Source organism: Grampus griseus (genome assembly GCF_964374135.1).
Source record: "Grampus griseus genome assembly, chromosome: 9".
Lineage (NCBI taxonomy): Eukaryota > Metazoa > Chordata > Mammalia > Artiodactyla > Delphinidae > Grampus > Grampus griseus.
In genome coordinates this window covers 106,972,845-106,982,440 of record NC_139003.1, presented here as the reverse complement: position 1 = coordinate 106,982,440, position 9,596 = coordinate 106,972,845, and positions in this window count along the sequence as shown.

Sequence of the window (9,596 nt, the reverse complement as noted above, 5' to 3'; positions counted from 1 at the left end):
GTACTTCTTTTAAAACAAAGCGCATAAGCGACTAAGAACTCCTGGAAAGAGCTGCATGCCTCCCTTTCTGCACGGCTACTCAGGGCCTAACCTGGAGGCAAGTTCTCACGTTGAGGTTCCCTTTAGCTCTAGAGTCTGTCATGCGGACCGCCACCGCGGCCACGGAAGCCCCTGGTTTAGAGAGAGCAAACTCATAATTTTCCCCGAAGCATTCTTCCAGGGCTCACTGGCCTGTCGGGAACCGGGAATGTCAGGGAGCTTCAAGACAGGCATGAATGCCGCCCTCCAAATGGCAAAGCAGGGCTAGTTCCAGCAGGCCCCCGTTTTCATGGGCACACTCAGCGTACATCCCTGTGGTTTCTAACGAGTCCCAGTTGACACCGGTTACCCTGTGTTTCCTTCGCTGAGTCAACTTATCGAAGTAGGGAGTCCCGCATCCAGCGAACTGTCTCAACCAAGGAACGCCGTAGCTGCTCCTCTGGGCCTGGGGCTGCCTGCAGTGCCAAAGAAGGAACAGGACTTGAATTGCAGTAAGAACCCAAGCCGCCGTCCTCTAGGAGGCACGGTGCCTTCAGTCAGGAGGTCCTGGATGGAATGCGAAGACGAGGGTTACTCTGAGCGCAGCTCCGATTAGGGCAACGCGTAAGACGTCCGCGCCATGTGGGATGTGCCAAAACAGTGTTCGTGAACGTGTGCGAGTGCTGAGGAAACCAAGCTGCTCCAAAAGAGAGGGCAGTGCGTTTCTCTACGCTCGGCGTGCACAGAGGGGCTCTAAAGGGCTACGGGCCTGGATGTTGCTTAGCAGACCCAGGTGCGCCTGGGGTTACTCAGTGTTCCTGCCGGGAACAGGGTGCCCCGGCTAGCCTCCCAGGTGTCCAGAAAGCTGTGCTGCCGTTCAAGGAATGCAAAGCAGAGGCCTCCGCCTCCTGGAAGCTGCAGCACGCCTCCCCTTCTGCAGGGCAAATCAGGGCCTTACTTCCAGGCACGGGTTCACGCTGGGTGTGCCAGGAGCCACAGAGCATGCTAAGATGCTGACTTTCTCCTCGAGCAGAGTGACTTCAGGTACGAGGGCGGGCCTCGCAGTGTTCCAAGCACAGGGTTCTCTCATGGCAGCTCACACAAGGGCCATGACAGAGTCTTCCTGGGCACTTCGCACTCACCAGCCATGTTGCCCTGAGGGCGTTCGAGGGCTCTGGAGATGTAGCGCTCCTCAAGGAACGCGCAGTGTGTGGTTTCCCAGCACTCGGCACGCACACGGGTCCTCCGAGGGAATCAAACAATGGACCTCGACGTTGCTCAGCCGTCCCACAGGTGTCTGCACGCACTCAGTGACCTTGGAGGGAAAATGATGCACACCCGTGGGGCCTAGGAGTCCCCGGACGTGTACTTCCTTTAAGGCTAAGCGACTAAGAACTCCTGGAAAGAGCTGCATGCCTCCCTTTCTGCACGGCTACTCAGGGCCTAACCTGGAGGCGAGTTCTCACGTTGAGGTTCCCTTTAGCTCTAGAGCCTGTCATGCGGACCGCCACCGCGGCCACGGAAGCCCCTGGTTTAGAGAGAGCAAACATAATTTTCCCCGAAGCATTCTTCCTGGGCTCACTGGCCTGTCGGGAGCCGGGAATGTCAGGGAGCTCCAAGGCAGGCATGAATGCCGCCCTCCAAATGGGAAAGCAGGGCTAGTTCCAGCAGGCCCCCGTTTTCATGGGCACACTCAGCGTACATCCCTGTGGTTTCTAACGAGTCCCAAGAGACACCGGTCACCCTGTGTTTCCTTCCCTGAGTCAACTTATCGCAGTAGGGAGTCCCGCATCCAGCGAACTGTCTCAACCAAGGAACGCCGTAGCTGCTCCTCTGGGCCTGGGGCTGCCTGCAGTGCCAAAGAAGGAACAGGACTTGAATTGCAGTAAGAACCCAAGCCGCCGTCCTCTAGGAGGCACGGTGCCTTCAGTCAGGAGGTCCTGCATGGAATGCGAAGACGAGGGTTACTCTGAGCGCAGCTCCAATTAGGGCAACGCGTAAGACCTCCGCGCCATGTGGGATGTGCCAGAACGGTGTTCGTGAACGTGTGCGAGTGCTGAGGAAACCAAGCTGCTCCAAAAGAGAGGGCAGTGCGTTTCCCTACGCTCGGCGTGCACAGAGGGGCTCCAAAGGGCTACGGGCCTGGACTTTGCTTAGCAGACCCAGGTGCGCCTGGGGTTACTCAGTGTTCCTGCCGGGAACAGGGTGCCCCGGCTAGCCTCCCAGGTGTCCAGAAAGCTGTGCTGCCGTTCAAGGTATGCAGAACAGAGGCCTCCGCCTCCTGGAAGCTGCAGCACGCCTCCGCTTCTGCACGGCAAATCAGGGCCTTACTTCCAGGCACGGGTTCACGCTGGGTGTGCCGGGAGCCACACAGCATGCTAAGATGCTGACTTTCTCCTCGAGCAGAGTGACTTCAGGTACGAGGGCGGGCCTCGCAGTGTTCCAAGCACAGCGTTCTCTCATGGCAGCTCACACAAGGGCCACGACAGAGTCTTCCTGGGCACTTCGCACTCACCAGCCATGTTGTCCTGAGGGCGTTCGAGGGCTCTGGAGATGTAGCGCTACCCAAGGAACGCGCAGTGTGTGGTTGCCCAGCACTCTGCACGCACAGGGGTCCTCGGAGGGAATCAACCAATAGACCTCGACGTTGCTCAGCCGGCCCACAGGTATCTGGAGGCACTCAGTGACCTTGGAGGGAAAATGATGCACACCCGTGGGGCCTAGGAGTCCCCGGACGTGTACTTCCTTTAAAGCAAAGCGACTAAGAACTCCTGGAAAGAGCTGCATGCCTCCCTTTCTGCACGGCTACTCAGGGCCTAACCTGGAGGCGAGTTCTCACGTTGAGGTTCCCTTTAGCTCTAGAGCCTGTCATGCGGACCGCCACCGCGGCCACGGAAGCCCCTGGTTTAGAGAGAGCAAACATAATTTTCCCCGAAGCATTCTTCCAGGGCTCACTGGCCTGTCGGGAGCCGGGAATGTCAGGGAGCTCCAAGGCAGGCATGAATGCCGCCCTCCAAATGGGAAAGCAGGGCTAGTTCCAGCAGGCCCCCGTTTCCATGGGCACACTCAGCGTACATCCCTGTGGTTTCTAACGAGTCCCAAGAGACACCGGTCACCCTGTGTTTCCTTCCCTGAGTCAACTTATCGCAGTAGGGAGTCCCGCATCCAGCGAACTGTCTCAACCAAGGAACGCCGTAGCTGCTCCTCTGGGCCTGGGGCTGCCTGCAGTGCCAAAGAAGGAACAGGACTTGAATTGCAGTAAGAACCCAAGCCGCCGTCCTCTAGGAGGCACGGTGCCTTCAGTCAGGAGGTCCTGGATGGAATGCGAAGACGAGGGTTACTCTGAGCGCAGCTCCGATTAGGGCAACGCGTAAGACCTCCGCGCCATGTGGGATGTGCCAGAACGGTGTTCGTGAACGTGTGAGAGTGCTGAGGAAACCAAGCTGCTCCAAAAGAGAGGGCAGTGCGTTTCCCTACGCTCGGCGTGCACAGAGGGGCTCTAAAGGGCTACGGGCCTGGATGTTGCTTAGCAGACCCAGGTGCGCCTGGGGTTACTCAGTGTTCCTGCCGGGAACAGGGTGCCCCAGCTAGCCTCCCAGGTGTCCAGAAAGCTGTGCTGCCGTTCAAGGTATGCAGAGCAGAGGCCTCCGCCTCCTGGAAGCTGCAGCACGACTCCGCTTCTGCACGGCAAATCAGGGCCTTACTTCCAGGCACGGATTCATGTTGGGCATGACGGGAGCCACATAGCATGCTAAGATGCTGAATTTCTCCTCGAGCAGAGTGACTTCAGGTATGAGGGCGGGCCTCGCAGTGTTCCAAGCACAGCGTTCTCTCATGGCAGCTCACACAAGGGCCATGACAGAGTCTTCCTGGGCACTTCGCACTCACCAGCCATGTTGCCCTGAGGGCGTTCGAGGGCTCTGGGGATGTAGCGCTCCTCAAGGAACGCGCAGTGTGTGGTTGCCCAGCACTCGGCACGCACAGGGGTGCTCCGAGGGAATCAAACAATGGACCTCGACGTTGCTCAGCCGGCCCACAGGTGTCTGGAAGCACTCAGTGACCTTGGAGGGAAAATGATGCACACCCGTGGGGCCTAGGGTTCCCCGGACGTGTAATTCTTTTAAAACAAAGCGCATAAGCGACTAAGAACTCCTGGAAAGAGCTGCATGCCTCCCTTTCTGCACGGCTACTCAGGGCCTAACCTGGAGGCGAGTTCTCACGTTGAGGTTCCCTTTAGCTCTAGAGCCTGTCATGCGGACCGCCACCGCGGCCACGGAAGCCCCTGGTTTAGAGAGAGCAAACATAATTTTCCCCGAAGCATTCTTCCAGGGCTCACTGGCCTGTCGGGAGCCGGGAATGTCAGGGAGCTCCAAGGCAGGCATGAATGCCGCCCTCCAAATGGGAAAGCAGGGCTAGTTCCAGCAGGCCCCCGTTTTCATGGGCACACTCAGCATACATCCCTGTGGTTTCTAACGAGTCCCAAGAGACACCGGTCACCCTGTGTTTCCTTCCCTGAGTCAACTTATCGCAGTAGGGAGTCCCGCATCCAGCGAACTGTCTCAACCAAGGAACGCCGTAGCTGCTCCTCTGGGCCTGGGGCTGCCTGCAGTGCCAAAGAAGGAACAGGACTTGAATTGCAGTAAGAACCCAAGCCGCCGTCCTCTAGGAGGCACGGTGCCTTCAGTCAGGAGGTCCTGGATGGAATGCGAAGACGAGGGTTACTCTGAGCGCAGCTCCGATTAGGGCAACGCGTAAGACCTCCGCGCCATGTGGGATGTGCCAGAACGGTGTTCGTGAACGTGTGCGAGTGCTGAGGAAACCAAGCTGCTCCAAAAGAGAGGGCAGTGCGTTTCCCTACGCTCGGCGTGCACAGAGGGGCTCCAAGGGGCTACGGGCCTGGACTTTGCTTAGCAGACCCAGGTGCGCCTGGGGTTACTCAGTGTTCCTGCCGGGAACAGGGTGCCCCGGCTAGCCTCCCAGGTGTCCAGAAAGCTGTGCTGCCGTTCAAGGTATGCAGAACAGAGGCCTCCGCCTCCTGGAAGCTGCAGCACGCCTCCGCTTCTGCACGGCAAATCAGGGCCTTACTTCCAGGCACGGGTTCACGCTGGGTGTGCCGGGAGCCACACAGCATGCTAAGATGCTGACTTTCTCCTCGAGCAGAGTGACTTCAGGTACGAGGGCGGGCCTCGCAGTGTTCCAAGCACAGCGTTCTCTCATGGCAGCTCACACAAGGGCCACGACAGAGTCTTCCTGGGCACTTCGCACTCACCAGCCATGTTGTCCTGAGGGCGTTCGAGGGCTCTGGAGATGTAGCGCTACCCAAGGAACGCGCAGTGTGTGGTTGCCCAGCACTCTGCACGCACAGGGGTCCTCGGAGGGAATCAACCAGTAGACCTCGACGTTGCTCAGCCGGCCCACAGGTGTCTGGAGGCACTCAGTGACCTTGGAGGGAAAATGATGCACACCCGTGGGGCCTAGGAGTCCCCGGACATGTACTTCCTTTAAAGCAAAGCGACTAAGAACTCCTGGAAAGAGCTGCATGCCTCCCTTTCTGCACGGCTACTCAGGGCCTAACCTGGAGGCGAGTTCTCACGTTGAGGTTCCCTTTAGCTCTAGAGCCTGTCATGCGGACCGCCACCGCGGCCACGGAAGCCCCTGGTTTAGAGAGAGCAAACATAATTTTCCCCGAAGCATTCTTCCAGGGCTCACTGGCCTGTCGGGAGCCGGGAATGTCACGGAGCTCCAAGGCAGGCATGAATGCCGCCCTCCAAATGGGAAAGCAGGGCTAGTTCCAGCAGGCCCCCGTTTTCATGGGCACACTCAGCGTACATCCCTGTGGTTTCTAACGAGTCCCAAGAGACACCGGTCACCCTGTGTTTCCTTCCCTGAGTCAACTTATCGCAGTAGGGAGTCCCGCATCCAGCGAACTGTCTCAACCAAGGAACGCCGTAGCTGCTCCTCTGGGCCTGGGGCTGCCTGCAGTGCCAAAGAAGGAACAGGACTTGAATTGCAGTAAGAACCCAAGCCGCCGTCCTCTAGGAGGCACGGTGCCTTCAGTCAGGAGGTCCTGGATGGAATGCGAAGACGAGGGTTACTCTGAGCGCAGCTCCGATTAGGGCAACGCATAAGACCTCCGCGCCATGTGGGATGTGCCAGAACGGTGTTCGTGAACGTGTGCGAGTGCTGAGGAAACCAAGCTGCTCCAAAAGAGAGGGCAGTGCGTTTCCCTACGCTCGGCGTGCACAGAGGGGCTCTAAAGGGCTACGGGCCTGGATGTTGCTTAGCAGACCCAGGTGCGCCTGGGGTTACTCAGTGTTCCTGCCGGGAACAGGGTGCCCCGGCTAGCCTCCCAGGTGTCCAGAAAGCTGTGCTGCCGTTCAAGGTATGCAGAGCAGAGGCCTCCGCCTCCTGGAAGCTGCAGCATGCCTCCGCTTCTGCACGGCAAATCAGGGCCTTACTTCCAGGCATGGGTTCACGATGGGTGTGCCGGGAGCCACACAGCATGCTAAGAGGTTGACTTTCTCCTCAAGCACAGTGACTTCAGGTACGAGGGCGGGCCTCGCAGTGTTCCAAGCACAGCGTTCTCTCATGGCAGCTCACACAAGGGCCATGACAGAGTCTTCCTGGGCACTTCGCACTCACCAGCTATGTTGTCCTGAGGGCGTTCGAGGGCTCTGGAGATGTAGCGCTACCCAAGGAACGCGCAGTGTGTGGTTGCCCAGCACTCGGCACACACAGGGGTCCTCGGAGGGAATGAACCAGTGGACCTCGACGTTGCTCAGCTGGCTCACAGGTGTCTGGAGGCACTCAGTGACCTTGGAGGGAAAATGATGCACACCCATGGGACCTAGGAGCCCCGGACGTGTACTTCCTTTAAAACAAAGCGCATAAGCGACTAAGAACTCCTGGAAAGAGCTGCATGCCTCCCTTTCTGCACGGCTACTCAGGGCCTAACCTGGAGGCGAGTTCTCACGTTGAGGTTCCCTTTAGCTCTAGAGTCTGTCATGCGGACCGCCACCGCGGCCACGGAAGCCCCTGGTTTAGAGAGAGCAAACATAATTTTCCCCGAAGCATTCTTCAAGGGCTCACTGGCCTGTCGGGAGCCGGGAATGTCAGGGAGCTCCAAGGCAGGCATGAATGCCGCCCTCCAAATGGGAAAGCAGGGCTAGTTCCAGCAGGCCCCCATTTTCATGGGCACACTCAGCGTACATCCCTGTGGTTTCTAACGAGTCCCAAGAGACACCAGTCACCCTGTGATTCCTTCCCTGAGTCAACTTATCGCAGTAGGGAGTCCCGCATCCAGCGAACTGTCTCAACCAAGGAACGCCGTAGCTGCTCCTCTGGGCCTCGGGCTGCCTGCAGTGCCAAGGAAGGAACAGGACTTGAATTGCAGTAAGAACCCAAGCCGCCGTCCTCTAGGAGGCACGGTGCCTTCAGTCAGGAGGTCCTGGATGGAATGCGAAGACGAGGGTTACTCTGAGCGCAGCTCCGATTAGGGCAACGCGTAAGACCTCCGTGCCATGTGGGATGTGCCAGAACGGTGTTCGTGAACGTGTGCGAGTGCTGAGGAAACCAAGCTACTCCAAATGAGAGGGTAGTGCGTTTCCCTACGCTCGGCGTGCACAGAGGGGCTCTAAAGGGCTACGGGCCTGGATGTTGCTTAGCAGACCCAGGTGCGCCTGGGGTTACTCAGTGTTCCTGCGGAAACAGGGTGCCCCGGCTAGCCTCCCAGGTGTCCAGAAAGATGTGCTGCCGTTCAAGGTATGCAGAGCAGAGGCCAACGCCTCCTGGAAGCTGCAGCATGCCTCCGCTTCTGCAGGGCAAATCAAGGCCTTACTTCCAGGCACGGGTTCATGCTGGGCATGCCAGGAGCCACACAGCATGCTAAGATGCTGACTTTCTCCTCAAGCAGAGTGACTTCAGGTACGAGGGTGGGCCTCGCAGTGTTCCAAGCACAGCGTTCTCTCATGGCAGCTCACACAAGGGCCATGACAGAGTCTTCCTGGGCACTTCGCACTCACCAGCCATGTTGTCCTGAGGGCGTTCGAGGGCTCTGGAGATGTAGCGCTCCTCAAGGAACGCGCAGTGTGTGGTTGCCCAGCACTCGGCACGCACAGGGGTCCTCCGAGGGAATCAAACAATGGACCTCGACGTTGCTCAGCCGGCCCACAGGTGTCTGGAGGCACTCAGTGACCTTGGAGGGAAAATGATGCACACCCGTGGGGCCTAGGAGTCCCCGGACGTGCACTTCCTTTAAGGCAAAGCGACTAAGAACTTCTGGAAAGAGCTGCATGCCTCCCTTTCTGCACGGTTACTCAGGGCCTAACCTGGAGGCGAGTTCTCACGTTGAGGTTCCCTTTAGTTCTAGAGCCTGTCATGCGGACCGCCACCGCGGCCACGGAAGCCCCTGGTTTAGAGAGAGCAAACATAATTTTCCCCGAAGCATTCTTCCAGGGCTCACTGGCCTGTCGGGAGCCGGGATTGTCACGGAGCTCCAAGGCAGGCATGAATGCCGCCCTCCAAATGGGAAAGCAGGGCTAGTTCCAGCAGGCCCCCGTTTTCATGGGCACACTCAGCGTACATCCCTGTGGTTTCTAACGAGTCCCAAGAGACACCGGTCACCCTGTGTTTCCTTCCCTGAGTCAACTTATCGCAGTAGGGAGTCCCGCATCCAGCGAACTGTCTCAACCAAGGAACGCCGTAGTTGCTCCTCTGGGCCTGGGGCTGCCTGCAGTGCCAAAGAAGGAACAGGACTTGAATTGCAGTAAGAACCCAAGCCGCCGTCCTCTAGGAGGCACGGTGCCTTCAGTCAAGAGGTCCTGGATGGAATGCGAAGACGAGGGTTACTCTGAGCGCAGCTCCGATTAGGGCAACGCGTAAGACCTCCGCGCCATGTGGGATGTGCCAGAACGGTGTTCGTGAACGTGTGCGAGTGCTGAGGAAACCAAGCTGCTCCAAAAGAGAGGGCAGTGCGTTTCCCTACGCTCGGCGTGCACAGAGGGGCTCTGAAGGGCTACGGGCCTGTATGTTGCTTAGCAGACCCAGGTGCGCCTGGGGTTACTCAGTATTCCTGCCGGGAACAGGGTGCCCCGGCTAGCCTCCCAGGTGTCCAGAAAGCTGTGCTGCCGTTCAAGGTATGCAGAGCAGAGGCCTCCGCCTCCTGGAAGCTGCAGTACGCCTCCGCTTCTGCACGGCAAATCAGGGCCTTACTTCCAGGCATGGGTTCACGATGGGTGTGCCGGGAGCCACACAGCATGCTAAGATGTTGACTTTCTCCTCAAGCAGAGTGACTTCATGTACGAGGGCGGGCCTCGCAGTGTTCCAAGCACAGCGTTCTCTCATGGCAGCTCACACAAGGGCCATGACAGAGTCTTCCTGGGCACTTCGCACTCACCAGCCATGTTGTCCTGAGGGAGTTCGAGGGCTCTGGAGATGTAGCGCTACCCAAGGAACGCGCAGTGTGTGGTTGCCCAGCACTCGGCACGCACAGGGGTCCTCGGAGGGAATCAACCAGTGGACCTCGACGTTGCTCAACTGGGCCACAGGTGTCTGGAGGCACTCAGTGACCTTGGAGGGAA